This window comes from Antechinus flavipes, chromosome 2 (genome assembly GCF_016432865.1).
Source record: "Antechinus flavipes isolate AdamAnt ecotype Samford, QLD, Australia chromosome 2, AdamAnt_v2, whole genome shotgun sequence".
NCBI classification, from domain to species: domain Eukaryota; kingdom Metazoa; phylum Chordata; class Mammalia; order Dasyuromorphia; family Dasyuridae; genus Antechinus; species Antechinus flavipes.
The window spans coordinates 40,854,687-40,873,116 of record NC_067399.1 but is presented as its reverse complement, the minus strand read 5'-3'; positions in this window follow the sequence as shown (position 1 = coordinate 40,873,116).

The window sequence follows — 18,430 nt, the reverse complement described above, 5'->3', positions numbered from 1 at the left end:
CAGAATTTTTTTTCAGTATCTTCCTTCCCAGAGAATAATCCTATTTAATAACCAATATTTAAAAAAAAAAAGGTAGGGGGAATTAATATATAAAATAATCTGATAATATATGTGATTATCACACCCATAGAACCCCTATTTCTGCAAAGGAAACAAATGGGGATGTTTTCTCATCTCTTCTATGGGATCAATTTTTTTTTTGTAGTCTTATATTTACTCTTAATTCCTTTTACAATGCTAAAATCATTTTGTGTATTGTTTTTGGCTCTCTTTACTTCTCTGCATCAGTTCTTGTCAATCTTTCCTTAGTTTGGGCCTGAGTTCAAATTAGATCTCAGACACCCTACCTGTGTGATCCTGGGCATGTCACTTAACCCCAACTGCCTCAGGATAAAAAATCTTTCCTTAGTTCTCTGTATTCATCATATTCTTCATTTCTTAGTGCACAGTAATATCCGGTTACAGTCATGTATCTCCAATTTGTTTAGTGTTCCTCAACTGATAGACATCTAGTTTGTTTCCATTTCTTTGTTGCCATAAAAAGTACTGCTATCAATCTCTTTGTGTAGGGAGAAACTTTCTTCTTATTGATGACTTCTTTGGGTCAAGGATATAGACATTTTTGTTACTTTGTTTCCATAATTCCAAATTGCTTTCCAAAATGGTTATGTTGATTCACAATTCTACTAACAATGAACTAATGTGACTATTTTCCCTCAATCCCTACAACATTGACTATTTGGTTATCTTTGCCAATTTACAGAGGGTGAGTTGAAATCTCAACATCGTTTTGATTTCCATTTCTCCTAGTATTGGGGATTTGGAGTATTCATTCATGTGGTTCTGAATAATTTGCAATTCTTTTGAGAAATGATTGTTCATATTTTTTGGCCACAACTACTGGGGAATGGATTTGGGTCGTATACACAGATACACATCTGTTAGTTTTTTGTGTCTTTTGGATACCAAACAACTCCCACTGTTTATAGATGAGGAAACTGGAGACCAGAGAATAAAAGTCCCTCTTATTCCACAAAATCTTTAACCCATTTGTTAGGTCTGAATAAGTAACTTTTAAGTGGTCCAAATTAAAGATGAAATTGGGATGATTAGATGATTTCTTTTTCTTCTTTTTAATTACAGAAGTAATTCTCAGACCCAGAAATAGTGAATTAAATTTGGGGGTTTAGAGTGGCCCTGCACCCCTTGGAGAATGGTCATGTATATGTAAAGACACTAGCCCTGCCTTTTCAACAAATACTTCTTTCCCATCCCCATTTTCTTGAAAATGAAGTTACTTCTTCCAGCTGAAGACACACCTGAAGTCTGAGAAGGGGACAAAGGACAAGGGAGAGCCTGGAAAGATTCTTAATTAAGGGAGCCCTTTGAAGCCCTCGAGATCCTAGGGGTGATGGCTAGTCAAGGCTCTCTGGTGGAAGAAAGAGGAAGTGCTGGGATGGGAGCATCATTCCTTTTGTACTTCACCAGTGCTGAATAACCTGTGAATTCAGGCTCAGATTCTTTTTTAGAAAAACCCTAAAATTTGGAGTCAAAAGATTCCAGCCCTGCTACTAACTAGTTGTAGAAATCCCTTCATTTTTCTGTCTCAGTAGTCTCACACATCAAATAGAAATTATAAAATTTCCTCTCTTCCTTTGTGGGGTCATGGGGAAAAACATGGATATGGATATCGATGCATTTGCTATGGACCTCACCAAGGTAAAACAGTATTACTACTATTATTAATATTTCTTTTTCTTTTTTTCTCTTCCTTCCTTCCTTCTTTCCTTCCTCCCTCCCTTTCTCCCTCCCTTTTTCCCTCCTTCCTTTCCTCTCTTCCTTTTCCTTCTTTCCTCCTTCCTTCCTTCCTTCCTTCCTTCCTTCCTTCCTTCCTTCCTTCCTTCCTTCCTTCCTTCCTTCCTTCCTTCTTTTTTTCCTTCTTTCCTTCCTTGCTTTCTTTTGTTGAGGCAAATGGGTTTACTTGCCCACGGTCACACAGCTAGGAAGTGTTAAGTGTCTGAGGTCAGATTTCAACTCATGTCCTCCTGACTCAGGGCTAGTAGACAGAGATCCATCGTACCACCTAACTGCCCCAATAATATTTCTTAAAAAAAAAAAAAAAAAGGAAAGGACACTCCTAGTGGGTGCTGGTGATGAGGGAAGCCCCAAAACTCTTGCTCTTTCATTCTCTTTGACTTTGGGAATGAGTCATGAAGTAGAGCACTTAAGACGCTCCTTCAAGGAGACTTTCTCCTTGAGTCCTGCCACTGTAAAGAGTCTCCCCTTGCCCCAAGACAAACAGCTTTATTCTGTTATCTAGGGGGAGCTAACTGAGTCCAGGAGTTGGAGATTCTAACCTTATTGAATTGGAGAAACACCCATTCAGTTCTAATATTTTCTATTCAGTTCCAGCTTAAACTTCACCTGCCTGGCCCATTGGGAGGGAGAGCAGGCTTTGGCATATAAGCCAAAGGAAATTTTAAATCCATTCCTCACAGAGGACCTAATATGCCATGCCAAGGAAACTTTCTCTCTCTCCCTGGCAAAGCAGCCTCTGCCCACTGGAATAATATTCTCAGCATTACCCTCTCTTTATCTCCCTCATGAGGCTTTATATCTCTCTGCTAGGACCTTGCTACTAAGGAATTCAGCTTTTCTCTTCATGCATAGCAAAGGCTGACTTCCTAATGCCTATAATAAACTTCTTTTTTTTTTAATCAGTCTAGCCTTTTGGGCTCATAATTTCCTTTACAAAGAATTTCTGCCCCACCAGAAGGGGGTTCCCAAAACTCCCTACCCATGTGCCAAATACTAAGAGGATTTAGGGGAGCCAAACCTCTTCATTTGATTGAACTACCACTAACCTCATCATTTAACTCCTTGACCCCCAAGAACCCTAATCTCATCATTTAGTTCCCTGAATCTAATCTCATCACCTATAGGAAAAGGATAGAGGAAGACTCCAGTCAAACATATTGAAAACTAGTCTTTCTAATTCTGGAAAGTCTGAGTCTGTTAGAACAATGAGTCAGCAGATCTGAATCCTCATCCAGCCTTCCTCACTACCTGTGTGATCTTGGACAGGTCAAGGAAGTTGCTTTAGAAAGGATTTTTTTAAATGAGGGAGATTTAGGTATGTTTGAAGGCTATAGGGAAGGAACCAGTAGATCAGGAGCGAGAAAGAGACGAATAGAGAAGAAAGGAAGAGAGAGTGGAAAGACAGAAGGAGACAGAGAAGAAAGAGAAAGAAGAAAAGAGAAGAGAAAATAGAAGGGAGATGAAGAGAAGGGAGGAGAGGAGAGAAAAGAAGAGAAGAGAAAGAATGGTAGAAAATCTACTGGATAAAATAATAGAGGATATAATCAAGAGTGTATGGGAAAAGATTGTCCTTGACATGAAGAAGGGCCACCTCATTATGGAAGAAAGGAAAAGTGTGGTAATGATATCAAGATATTTTGAGATGAGAATCGTTTTTATGTTTCTTGCCTTATTAATGAAAAGGTGGAAAGGAGAGAGTTAAAACTGGAAATAAAATAAATTGAATTAACAAAAATAAATGAAGGGAAAAGGAGAAAGGGGAGTTCAAAGAATATGACCCAGATTTTGTGAAAAGTGTGAGATGAGATAATAAGAATAGTTGGTGAGTGAGACTTGAGGAAAGAAGATTGGAATCATTTCTCCAGGGAGTGAGACTGGGCATTGAATAGGGAGGAATAAAAGGATTACCCAGCTTCAGTGAGGACCCTGTAGAAGTGAACATCATCAGGAAACTTCCTCCAGTTCTGTTCAGCAGCATATGAGCAGGAATAGAGGAGGTGGGTGCTGGGAATAAGTCAGGGCTGAGGTTTGGCAAGGACTAAGCATTAAAGGAAGAAGGGAGTGAAGCTTTCTAGAGAGGAGAGTGTAAAATTGAACTAGGAAACCAGTGGGCAGAGAGTGGGAGGGGAAGTATGTGAATTTATAGCTGGAGTAATGGCCAGAGCAAGTACTGTGGGGGTAGCAAGACTGGCAATCTTGATCAAGCCAAAGATTGGGTTTAAGATGGGTGAAGAATCGAGAAGGAATAAATGATAATCATAACAGAGGAATGTCAGTGCTTTTGATCAAAGAAGTGATCAAAGCTGGAGCTCAATGTACTCTTAAGGTTCATGCTAACTTTAATATTCCTCCTCACCAGAGAGTTGGCTGGACTGTTTTTTGGCTAACCCCAACTCATTAAATTCTCTGTGTAGTGGGAAGAATACTAAATTTGGTATAAGAGACCCTGGCTTCAAACCCCAGTGAACTCTATGGCTCACCACCTATCTGATCTCTGGATCTCAGTTTTTTTCATTTGTACAATGAGGACGTGAGACTAGATGACCTTTAAGTCCCCTTTCTTTTCTAAATCAATACCCCATGAAATCTACTGAGATATGGCGAGATTTTGAGATGTATCAGTAGGGGATGAATTCACACTAGTGAACATCTAGGACCTTGAGCTATGAAAGAAGAGCAAGAACTTCCACTTAGCCCATCCTGTACACTTAGTGACTAATGAGCTCTCTTAGGGCTGCCCTATTTGCAGCTAGACTCCTCTAGACTTCCCAGCAATCCTTTTCTGGTATCCTTTCTTTAGGAATTTGTCACAGTGGAAAGCATAATGAATTTGCAGTCAGAGGACTAAGGCTCAACACTCTCCTGGGCCTCAGAGGCCTCATCTGTAAAATGAGCACACTAGAAAGGACACTATCAAAGATGCTCTGGCCACTTTCTGCTTTGAACTTGTTTAGCCCATGATTATCTAGACCACAGCTTCTTAAACTTTTTCTATTCATGACCCCCTTTCACTTGAGACATTTTAGGTGACTGCAGTATGTAGATATATAAAATAGGCATACAAATCAAACATTTGCTGATAATTAATCATAATTTTGTGATCCTCACTTTCAGTTATTCAACCTTTTATGGGGTCAAGAACCACAGTTTAAGAAGCTTTGATCTAGCACAGGAAGAGAGGATTTAGAGCTGAAAGGGACCTTAAAGAAGACAGTGTCCAATTCCCTCATTTTTAGATGAAAAAAAAACTGAGAAAGGTTTAGTCAAGGTCACACAGGTTGCATTTCTGGGATTTGCCCTCTGACTTCAATCTTCTCCTTTGTGGAATGTTAATTTTTTTTTCTTTTCATGAGTTATGTTTTCTCTGTCCAGCCTGGATATCCAACTAATAAGTTGGACCGATTCTCTGTCCAAATGGTATCTAATTGAGAATGTTACATTTTTTTACATCCAAAGTACTACCATTATGATTCCGGTAGAATAACTCTCCTTCCCTCTTCCTCTTTCTCCTACTTGGCTTCTAGAAAACCACTCTAGATTGGTCATACTATGGTAATATATAGTTAACTTCACATATACTATTCACCTTCAAATACCAAGAAAAAAAAAAGACTAATTCTCCTGTATTAGGTTAAGCCTCAGGGGACTATATTTATGGGAGTGAGAATTGTTCTCTCATCTTCTTTGAGTGTGTAGGGGAGAGTTGTCTCCTTGTCTCATCTGCTATACTGTTAGTATTTTTTCTTTAATATGTCTTTTATGTTACCAGATTATCAGAATTGCAGTGTATGAAAAATAGTAATAAATAGGCACAAGAAAGAGTCAATGGGTGGACTTTAGAAATGGCTAAATTGATAGTGAGCTCTTAGAGCACCACATATTAATAATGATAAATAAGCTTTATCTGATTTGCAAAGCATTTTACATACTATTTCATTCATTTTACAAAATCCTTTTGAAGACAGGCACTATTCTTTCTTTCATTTCCACGAGGACAAGGATTTTGAGACAGGTTAAGTGACTTGCCCACGTTCACTTTGTAAGGGTCAGAAATGTTCCAGACTAAAGAGAGGCAGCATGGGATAATGGACTAGATGCTAGACTTGGTGTCAAGATCTGGAGTCTGCTTCTCCTGTCTCAGTTTCTTCATCTGTAAAATGGGCTAAAAATACCTGAATACTTACTTCATACTGAATACTTATGTGAACTTTTCTGAGGTTCAAGTTATAATGTGTGTAAAATGAGCTTTGCAAACTTTAAAGTTTTATATAAATGTCAGCTATTATTACTCTTAGAAAAAGCTGCCTACACTCATTGCCTCCCCTTCCTCTCCTCCTACTCACTTTTCAACCCCTTGCTAACTAGCTTCTAACCTCACCACTCAATGGAAATTGCTCTCTCACTATTACCAGCTATCTCTTAATGGTGAAAACCAACACCTGTCTTGAAATCTTTGCAGGAATGGATATTATTGGCTTCTCCCTTTTCTTAGCTATTCTTTCCTCCCTGAATTTTAGTGATGGAGTTATCTCCTAATTCTTCTCTTGCCAATTTCATTAATCCTCAGCCTTCTTTATGGGATTTTCATCAGTGTTTTGACCTCTATGAATGTTCCCCCAGGCTCTGAAATGAGCTGCTTTTTTCATTCAATTATCATCTCTGTGCTTTTATGGTTTGGTTTTTTTTTTTCTTTTTCCCTCCCCTGAAACCAATGGGGGTTAAATGACTTGCCCAGCGTCACACAGCTAGTGGAGTCTGAAGCCAGATGTGATCTCTGGTCCTCTTGACTCCAGCACCAGTACTCAATCCACCTACCTGCCCTGTATAGACATTTTATGGATCCCATATTTATGTATGTGGATCTAATCTCTCTTGAGTCCTGTTGTTGATTTATCAACTGCCTATTGGACAGTTTCATCTAGGCGTCCCATAGACATGTCAAACTCAACCAGAAAACAACTCTTTCCTCCCTACATCTAACCCTTTCTCTGAATTTCTCAGTTTCTGTTAAGGGGAACTTTTCTAATCACCTAAAACTCACTAATGACTTCCTTGACATCTCCCTTTCTCTTACCCCATCTATCAACCTATCAACCTATCTAATCCTTTCCTGAAATTTTATTCATTCTACTTCCATTTATCTTATTTCCATCCCTATCTCTCCACACACATATCCACTACTGTTCTTCAAGCTAATCCTCTCATACAGGTGCAAAAGTCTCCTAATTGACCTTCTGGTTTTCAATCTCTCCCTTTTTTAATCCATCCTCTGCCAAAATGATCTCCCTACAGGATGCTGTTAGAAAACCTTATAAAACCCTAAATCATGTGTACACATATCTGTTTAGATAGAATTTCTCCCCTAATGTTAAGTAAAATTGAAGGCTTCCCCCCTTTTATTTTCATTTTCCTGTGCCACAGGCATTTAATAAATTCTTGTTAGATTAGAATGGCACATTTTTCAAGCGTATGGGGGCAATAGTGGTACTATACACCTCTCAGATTGGCTAAGATAAGAAAATGTAATGACAAATGTGGGACGGGATATGGGAAAACTGGGACACTAATAAATTGGTGGTGGAATTGTGTGAACTGATTTCAATCATTCTTGAGAGCAATTGAGAACTATGTCCAACTATGGGCTATAAAACTGTGCATGCCTTTTGATCCAATAATGTCTCTACTGGACCTATATCCCAAAGAGATCTTAAAGGAGGGCAAGGGATCCACATGTGCAAAAATGTTTGTGGCAACTATTTTTGTAGTGGCAAGAAACTGGAAACTGAGTGGATGTCCACCAGTTTGAATATTATGGAATATTATTGTTCTGTAAGAAAAAATCAGCAGGATGATTTCAGAAAGGTTTGGGAGAGACTTATATGAACTGATGCTGAATGGAGTAAGTAGAACCAAGAAAACATTGTACACAGTAACACGATTATGTGATGATCAGTTCTGATGGACTTGACTAGTTTCAACAATGAATCAGGCCAATTCCAATGGCCTTGTGATGGAGAGAGCCATTTGCATCCAGGAAGAGAACTATGGGGACTGAATATGGATCAAAGCATAATACTTTCACTTTTTTGTTTTTTACTTTTTTTTCTTTCTTATTTTTTTCATTTTTGAGCTGATTTTTCTTGTGCAGATTGATAAATGTGGAAATATGTTTAGAAAAATTGTATATATTCAACCCATGTTGGGTTACTTGCTGTCTAAGGGACAGGGAAGAGGGCAAGGAAGGAAGAAAAATTTGGAAGACAAAGTTTTTTAAGGACGAATGTTGAAAACTAGCTGCATGTATTTAAAAAAATAAAAATTTTTAAAAGAGTATATAGGCAATAGTGGTAGGGTTTGAAGAGGATGGCCTGATAACATTTTTCCCTCTTTTGAGAAAATAATTCAAGAATGTTTCTTGCTAATCGGAACAGAAACGAGTGTCAATATAAAGTAATTATTAAATAAAAAATTAAAAAAAAAAAGAATGTTTCTTGCTGACAAAGTCAACAATGTCCACTTCCTATAGAAAAAACAGCTAATTTTCTATCTTTTGCAAGTCAATAAACTGTAGTATTTAGGCATAATGTTGTATAACTGAGGCAAACACATACTGAGTCAAGTCTTTGGTAATTCAGACCAAGATATACCCATCAACTGTCTCCATTCACAAACAGTTGTAGTTAGTTTCATTTTCTTTTTGCAAGACACTTGACATTAAGTGACTTACCCAGAGTCTAGTAAATGTCAAGTATCTGAAGTTCAATTTGAATTCAGGTCCTCCTGACTCCAGAGCTGGTTCTCTAGCCACTGTACTACCCAAGACTACTGAAAAAGCCTGCCCCCTGGTCTCTCTATCTCAATTCATCCTTTACATCATAGCTGACAAAGTGAGTGAGGGATTTTCTTGAAGCATAATTATGACCAAGTCACACCCTTATGCAATAAATTCTTTTAGTGGTTTCCAATTATATCGCTTCTATTCATAGCTTTTCTTTTTAAACCACTTAAATTTCCCTCTGCATCTTTTCCCCAGAGAGTCCTTTTATATTTGTATCCCAACAATTGGCTTAGAACAGTGCCTGCCACATGGTAAATACTTAATAAATGTTTATTCGTTTGTTGATTGATCAACCAAGTTATTTTTTTAATAAAGAAAAAGAGGAAGAAGACAAAAAAATCAGTAAAACTGATTAATACATTGAAAAGTGTTTGATAATATATGCAATGTTTCTCTCCCTCTCCACTCCTGATACACACCTCTGCAAAGGACTAGGGTGAAGCATCTTCTCATAGCTCTTCTTTGGGGCCAAGCATATTCTTTATTTACAAAGAGGTTCAACCCATATTATCTCATTTGAGTCTTACAGCAAGTCTTTGACTTAGGTACTAAAGTTATTACTATTCCCATTTTGCAGATGGGGAAACTGAAGTTCAGATTAAATGACTTGTTTATAATTACATATGATCACAAAAATGTTCAAATTAATGAGCAATCACATTCATTTCACACGCCAGTAAAATTATGCTTAAGCTTTTGCGAGCGAGATGTCAACAATATGGAAATCAAGAATTACAAGAAGAGTAAGCTAGAAGAACTAGTGACCAAATTGCCAACATTTGATGGATTATGGAGAATGCAAGAGAGTTCAAGAAAAAGAAACACAACCATCTACTTCTGCTTCATTGGCTACTCTAAAGCCTTTGACTACGTGGATCACTACAAAATGTGGCAAGTCCTCAAAGAGATGGAAATGCCAGACCATCTTGTCTCCTAAGGAACCTATGTGTGAGTCAAGAAGAACACTTAGAAATCAATATAAAATATATGATTGGGTTAATATTGGGAAAGAAATATGACAAAACTGCACATTGTCACCTTATTTATTTAACTTATATGCAGAGTACATCATACAAAATGTCAGGTGGGACAAATCAAAAGTGGGAATTAAGGTAACCAGAAGAAATAGAGCATTATGGAAAGCAAAGAACATGAGCTTGGACAGACTTTGGGAGATAGTGGAGGAGAGAAGAGGCTTAGTGTGCTATAATGGTCCATGAGGTCAGGTAGAGTCCTATATGACGGAACAACTGTAGTAATCACATAGCTAATGTCAGAGGCAGGATTCATAGTTGTCTCTCTTCTAATTCCAAGTTCTTTTTTATTTTAATGTAAGCCTGTTAAATAAAAAATAAACTTCTCATACATATACATATAATTGGAAACCACTAAAAGAATTTATTGCATAAGGGTGTGATGTGGTCATAATTATGCTTCAAGAAAATCCCTCACTCACTTTGTCAGTTATGATGTAAAGGATGAATTGAGACAGAGAGACCAGGGGGTAGGCTATTTCAATAGTCCAGGTAAGAGTGGGGAGGATCTGAATTGAGGTGCTGACACTGTGTGAATAGAAAGAGAGATGTATTCAGGAGATAGTGTGGAGATAGAAATGACACACTGTGACATTAATTAAATATGTGGGGTTGAGTGAGAACAAAAAGTGGAAAATGGTACTAAGGTTGCAAACTTAGGTGACTGAATAGAACTAGGGTATAAGAATTGAAGTTTAGAGGACAGGTGGATTTTGCAAGGAGAAATAATGAGTTCTGTTTTGGATTACCTTCATTTTCTCTTTTATCTTGTTTGTATTTAATTTTTTGATTGTTATTTCCTCCATAAGATTGTAAGCTTTTTGGGACAGCTAGGTGGCACAGTGGATGGAGCATGAGCCCTGACGTCAGGAGGACCTGTGTTCAAATCTGGCCTCAGACACATAACACTTCCTAGCTGTGTGACCCTGGGCAAGTCACTTAACCCCAATTTTCTCAAAAAAGATTGTAAACTTTTTGAGAGCAGGGACTATCTTTTCACTTTGTATCCCCAGAAATTAGCACAATGCCTGACACATAGCAGGCACATCAGTAATGCTTGTTGACTATCTGACTCACTGTTTTGGATATATTGGGTTTGAAATATCTGTAGGGTTTCCGGTTTGAAATGTCCAACAAGTCAGTTGGCAATAGGACTCAGGAGAAAGACTAGGGCTAAATAAGCAGATCTTGAAAGCATGTACATAGAAGTGATAATTAAACTTTTGGGAGCCAATGGTTGTGGAGTGGGGAGGGAACTGATATAGATGATTCTTCAATAAAGGAAACTGAAAAGGTTTGGTCAGAGAAGTAGGAGACAAATTATGAGAAAATATTATCATGAAAACACAGAGGGGAAATGATATTATCTAGGAGAAGGTAGTCAATAGCATCAAATGCTGTAGAAATGTCAAGAAAGATAATGACCAGGGTGGGAAAAAGTCATTAGATTTGACAATTAGATTGTTGATAACATTGTAAAGGGTTGTTTCTATTGAGTGATAAAATTGGGAACTAGGTTTCAGATGAAGAGAGAATCTTTTTTATCTTTCTAAGAGACTTCCTTTTTAATTTTATGGATGATTTTAAAAAACATTTTGGCTAAAGTTAGCAGAACTGCTATTTTTAAAGATAGGGAATGTCCTGGTTTGGTTTTTTTTTCCCTTTTTTAAAAAATCCTTTTTTTATTGATGCCTTTTAGTTTTTTTTTCACATTATTTCTGAATATTTTTTCTCTCTTCTCCTACCAAAAACACCTCTCATTTTACTAAGATTTGAAAAAGGGGGGAAGCATTTCACCAAAACAACCACAATGACAATGTCTGATAGTTTATACAATATTCCATACTCATAGTACCACATTTCTGCAGTGAAAAGAGAGAAATAAAGCCAATGATTCTTAATTTTGTACTCATTTACTTGGTTTTTACATATCTTTTGCTCCCCCAAAAAAGGCATATGAAATATGTTTACTTTTATTTTATTTTATTTTTTTATTTTTTTCCCCTCCCTCCTTCCTCCCCCCCCCCAAGATGGCAAGCAATCCTACACATGTTAAATATGTTGCAGTATTATGTTTACTTTTAAAAGAAATAATATTGTTTTCTGAATTTTATAAGATTATTGAAAACACTCTGGGGGATCACAAGACTTGGAGGGGGGTCAATGAAATAGGAGACTTGGACACCGTATAACTTAGCAGTGGATTAATTTTGGATTTGGGTGTGAATCTTAGATTTTCTAATTACAACCTATATGTATGATCTTGAGCAAATCATCTAAGTCCAGTTTTTTTAATAAAATGAAGAGACTGACCTGGGTAATCTTTAATATTATTGTTAGCATTAGAATTCCATGGGGCACTATGGCCCCTAGTATGGAAGTGCTGAATAGTCATTCTTCAATAGACTAGAATGGGAAGAAAAAGAGGAAAGAAGAAAGATTAGTGAAGAGCTCAATAAAGAAATTCAAATACAAGGTGATGAGTAGCTGGGCAAGAATAAGAATATGAAATACTGAGGGATATTGCAGAGAAATACTGGTAAGAAATTAACAAGGGGAAAGAAGGGAAAAATAGAGTTAAAATTATCTCTCAATTTTTAAGGCAAAAAAATGAACTGATGAGTGTGAGAAAATTGGGAAATGAAAGCTAAACTTTTGTTTTCAATATTTCAATCGTTAATGTAACTTACAAATACAGATACTGAAGACAAAAGATAAGAGAGAAATTGAGAAGTGAAAGGCTAGAGTTATACATTCGAGAATCTTTTGCATATAGCTAGTCATGGAAAACAGATATATAAATGGTTTTTTCCCCTATAATGAGTCTGGAGGTATAAAAAGTAATAGGACTGAGTCTTGGAGGTCACTCACAATTAATGGGAAATAAACTAAAAGAGAAAAAATTAGCTAGCAAAAAGCCTGAAAGAATTAGGAGAACCAGAGAGGCACAGTAGGGTGGAAGTCAGGGAAAGAGACTTAAGAAGGGAAAAGTACCCTATGGCTATGATGCAGCTAGAAGAATGAAAACTATGAGACATCATTAGATTTGAACATAATGAGGTAGCCATGGAGAAGGGATGTGAAAAATGAGAGCTAAGGTGTAGATTGTAGTGCAGTAGTGAAGACAAAAGCCTATTATGAGGAGTTAAAGATCAATAAAAGATAAAGAAAAAGAGAAGACCTGTATAAACCCTCATCTGAGGACATCAGATCATTTCATTGTACAGTTCTCTGAGATCACAAATCCATTGATGTATTGAGACACTGAACATTTAATCAGATGCTCACTTGTGCTCTGTAGAAATAAATTCTATAAACAATGCTGTAAAGGGAATTGTTAAAAAAAAAAAAACTTAACTCTCTGGGATGCACCCTAAAGACAATTATATCATCTGCAAAAAGGGATAATTCGATTTTTTTTGGCTTATGCATATTCTCTAGATTTCTTTTTATTTTCTAATTGCCATAGCTACCATTTCTAGTACTATGTGAAATAAATAATTGTTATATAATATAATATATAATAAATAATGTAATATATAATTATATAACATAAATAATGATAAATAAAAGACATCCTTGCTTTATCCTTGATCTTATTGAAAAGGCTTCTAGTTTACCTCCATTATTTATAATGCTGGCTTTTGGTTATAGATAGATACTATTTACTATACATGTTTCAGTTTTTTTTATAAGCATTTTACAAAACAGAAATGGGTATTGTATTGTCAAAAACTTTTTGAAATACCTATTGACATAATCATATGGTATTGATTGTTTTTATTATTAATAAGATCTATTATGTTTATTTGTTGCTCTTCAATTGTTTCAGTAGTTTCAGTCATGTCTGATTCTTTATGATCTCACTTAGGGTTTTCTTAATAAAGTAACTGGACAGCAATGGTTTGCCATTTCCTTCTCTAGCTCATTTTAGAGATGAGAAAACTGAGGCAAACTAGGTTATATTACTTGCCCAGGGTCACACAGCTACTTGGTATCTGAGGCCAGAATTGAACTCACAAAGATGAGACTTATTAACTTCAGGCCTGGTATTCTAACCACTATGTCACCTAGCTGTCCCATTATGATCATAGCTTGCATAACATTGAACCAATATTGCATTCCTGATAGAAATCCTACCTGATCATAGTGTATATATTTTTTTTGTTCTTGCTGTAGCTTCTTTGCTAAATTTTTACTTAAAGTGTTAAGATTAATATTCATTAGGAAAATTGGTCTATAGTTTTATTTCCCTATTTTAACTCTCTCTGGGTTCGTATATTAGGATATATTGTGTATTAGGAAGAATCTGGTAATATTGCTTCCCGTCCTATCACTGTAAACAGTTTATGTAAAATTGAAATTAGCTATCCTTTGAATGTTTGATAGCACTCATTTGTAAATTCATTGGTTTGGAGCTTTTTTCTTTGAAATTCATTTATGATTTTTTTTCAATTTTTTCCCCTGAGATCAGATTATTTCAATTCTATATTTCCTGTTCCACTAATATGGATATTTTAAAGGTTTTTAGAAATATTCATTCATTTCGTTTTTATGACATTTAATTTTCAGTTTCATTGGCATATAATTAGGCAACATTTCATTTCTCATAATTTCTTTTATTTCCTTTTCACTTCTGACTTTTCCTTTTTGATATAGGCAGTTTAGTTTTTCTCTCTCTTTAAACATCACTAATAACTAACTTAAAGTTTGTTTTTATTAAATATTTGTTTTATTATCATGTTTATTTACTTTTAAATTATTTTATTTATCATTATTATTAGGTTTATGTATTCACTTCAGCTTCTAAGTTTTACTTATCAATTCTTTATCAATTCAATGGTGTTTAGCCTACTGAAGAGAATAAATTGTTTTAATTCTTTTAAGAGCATCCATCTGTAGATAAGCATTTGCCAGTGTTAATTATAGACAGTTTTTATCTGTTGATTAAAACAGGTTTCTTAAGGATTCAGATTTTATTATGCTTATCAATAGAAAAGCAATCATCTAAATGTCCTTCTTTCTGCCAATATTCTTTTCATCATATTGTATGGTTGCGAGTCACAGGATAACATGGTCTCTGAAGAATTAAGAAAGAGAACAGAGGCAGAAGTAGGAATTTTTGTACCTGAGACAAGACTAAGGAAAAGGACCTTCATTTGTGCTGGAGAGACAAAGACTCTGGAATACCATCATGATAATAATACCTCACAGTTTTATAGGACTTTAAAGTTTGCAAAGTGTTTTACAAATAAATCTCATTTTATCTTCACAACAACTCTGGGAGATTTTTATTGTTCAGTTGTTTTCAGTCCTGTCTGATTCTTTCTTATCCCACTTGAAGTTTTCTTAGCAAAAATATGAAGTGGTTTTCATTATTCAGCTCATTTTATAGATGAAGAAACTGAGGCAAGCAGAGTTAAGTGACTTGCCCAGGAACTCACAGCTAGTGTCTGAGAGCAATTTGGACTCAGGTCTTCAGAATTAAAAGCCAACTCTCTCTCCCACCATCTTGCCAACTAGTTGCCATGAGGGGCAGGTGGAAGGAGCTCATCCCTATTGATCATCTAGTAGCTTCCAATCCATTCCAGAGAGTAGATAGAGGCAATAAGGTATCACTAATGGTTCTTGAGCAGGGGAATTAAGTAGTCAATGAACAGGAAAATGACACAGTCAGACTTGTATCTCTGTAGGAAATGGTTCTGAAAGAGGAGACAGTAAAATCCAAGAGTCCAATCAGGAGGCTCTCAGAAGTCCATGTACGATGATCATCCATGAGGTCAGTGGGGCAAGAAGTGTCCCCAAGGCCGGATGAGCTGCCAATTCAAAGGCCGGTCAAACAATTGTATTAGACTTTAGGGATGTGATCAGTTATAGGATTTTCATAAGCTGGTCCAGGACCCCATCTATAATCCAGGTAATTGTTTCTAGGGGAAAAGGAATTACTGCTTCTAGGCAGTAGGTGGCACTGTGGGGAGGATGTTGAACCTGGACTGAGGAATGTGTGAGGAGTTTTGGAACCCCTTCCTTCAGTAAATTAGGAACTGTGCCGGCTCAGGTCTTCTGTTCTCAGACCCAGTGCACTCTTTACTGTGTACCACCCACTGCTCTCTCCCCACCCCGGGGAAGCTGCGAAGAGCCTGTCACTCTATTTTGAAATATTGTTTTGGAAAGGATTGATGGATTGAAAAAAAAATCACCCAAATACATCTTTATATTATTCCAAGTCAAGCTGTTTCTTGCTCTGCTCCAAAACGCCTTTCTCAGGATCAAAATAAATTGATGGGCATGATGAGACCTCATGTGTGGGTAGTGCCAGTTTTAGATGCTTCCCACAGGCTTCTACAGAGCTAACAAAACTAGAGACCCACAATATATTTTCAAGATGAGGTTTTTCTCTTGACTTACTTTTTACTTTGGGAAGGGGACAACTTTTTGCTAATATTTGTATTCCTAGTTCTTAGCATGGTACTTGGTATACATCAAGTGCTATGCTTTATCTGTCAATCTTTTCTATTTTATCTATTTAATCTATCTGTCTCTGTCTATCCAGCCATCTAATCCATCTATCCATTCATTTATCAGTCTCTGTATCCTTCTACTTATACATCCATCTGCCTATCCATCCATCCATCCATCCATCCATTCATCCGTACCTTCATCCATTTATCTGTCCATCCACTCATCTATCCATGCATCCATGCATGCATCCATCCATTTATCTGTCTACATGACTGTATTTATATATCTGCCCGCCCATCCATCTATCTATTCATTCATCTATCTTTTTGTCTTTCTGTCAATCTATCCATCCATCCATCCATCCATTCATCACTCTCTATATCTATTTATATATCCATCTGTCCATCCATCCGTGCATCCATTTATCTATCTGTCCATCCATTCATCTATACATGTGTGCATCCATCTATTTATCTGTTTATATATCTATCTACTTAAATATCCATCTGCTCATCCATCCATCCATCCATCCATTTATCCATCCATCTAGCTATCTAGCTAATCTAGCTATTGATTATCTTAGATAGATACATACATATGTATAATAAAAAATGAATCTTTTCCTCAGTCCCTTTCAGTGCTTTTATAAAATCCTAAGATCGACCCGTGTTCCATCTAAAAATACTAGTAATTCCTTTTCATTACCAAGGCCACAAATAGAAGTAGGAGGGGAGATTGGATGAAGAGATGGTCCCTTTCTAGAGGCTGGACCTTCTCAGGAGAAAGATGTGATCCTGGGGTCTGGGCTTCTCATAGGAACAACTAGAAACTGTTAAGACTTTAATTTCATCAGTATAATGTCTTAAACAGGCCCAGCTGAGAATCTAACTGCTGCTTATTAATTTTTTTTGTCTGGGAAACTGTGTTGTACATTCCAAACAACCAATTTATAAGGAAACTCGTAGGGGGGAAATTGTTTCTAAGTTGGGGCTAACTGTATGACTTTTTTCTCTTTTTCCAAAAAAGAATAACTATGTTCTTAGGTCCTCTTGGCTGGTTTAGCTTTGAAGGTGATAGATTTTCTAATATAGAAAAAGTTGTGATAGTCTAGGGATCAAGGAGACTACTATCACTAGAATTCCTGTTTTCTAATACAGTGTTCTCTCCACTTTACCTCATTATCTCCCATAATAATTGTTTACATTTATATGGTACTTTTGAGTTTAAAAATCACTTTACAAAGTGATTTTATCCTTACAATAACTCAGGGAAGTAGTCACTATCTCGTTCCCATTTTGCAGATGAGAAAGCTGAGGTAGACAGAGATTTAAGAAACTTGCTCAGCATCATGAAGCTAGTAAGTGTTTGAGGCCAGATTAGAACTCCAGTTCTCTTCCCATGGGGCCACCAGTGGGGTATCTTTGTGTAAGTTGGGTCTCTTTCCAGAGTTCTTCAGTTTGTAATGGAATAATATCTAATTTCGTTGAGGGGTAAATGTAAAGACTGTTAAAATTCTGCCATGTCAAGGTCTTGATGTAGCCACTCCATCCATTTATTACAACCCACCAATAATTTCTCATCATAGAGAGTTTGTCTGAGGTCCAGAACAGTTAAGTGATTTGTCCATGTTCAGAGGTGGTAGTCCATCCAAGGACTTCCAGACTATTAATTATGTCACCCCCTTTTACAAAAATTTGATAATTAAAAGAAAAAATGATATATTTAACATTTTGATGATGATAAGTTCCTGTGCCTTGTAGAGAATCATTGGACACTCCTTTTAGGGCTGGAAGAGCCTGTCCAGGCCATCCTCTCTTATAAAGAGGGAGAAAGGAGGTCCAAGAAGTTGACCGGCTTCAGGTCACCTGGCTAGTAAGTATCTGAGATGAGATGGGAACCTGGGCCAGGTGATTCCAGATGGAGCTTTCCGAGCAGAGTTGCCCCTTGAAAGTTATTTTTTCATCAGGGCAAAATGAAGGAACATGTAGTTTTAAAAAAAATGTTCTGGAATGGAAAGCAGCTGTGGAACGCTCAAATTCAGGGTGAGAAGCTTAAACAGCTCAGGGAGGACTAGACACATGACTCATTTTAAATTGCTGTGAACACTCAAGAGACAGCAGGGCAGGTGTTGAATGTTAAGAAGCACTTTTTTTTTTGACTGAAACATGTTGAGGTAATTTGATTATTATACACCAGGGATATAGATTCTTAATGTCGGTGTTTCCACTCATCACCAGCTTGATTTCATTTCTGCTATTCTCAGGGGACAGGTGTCAAT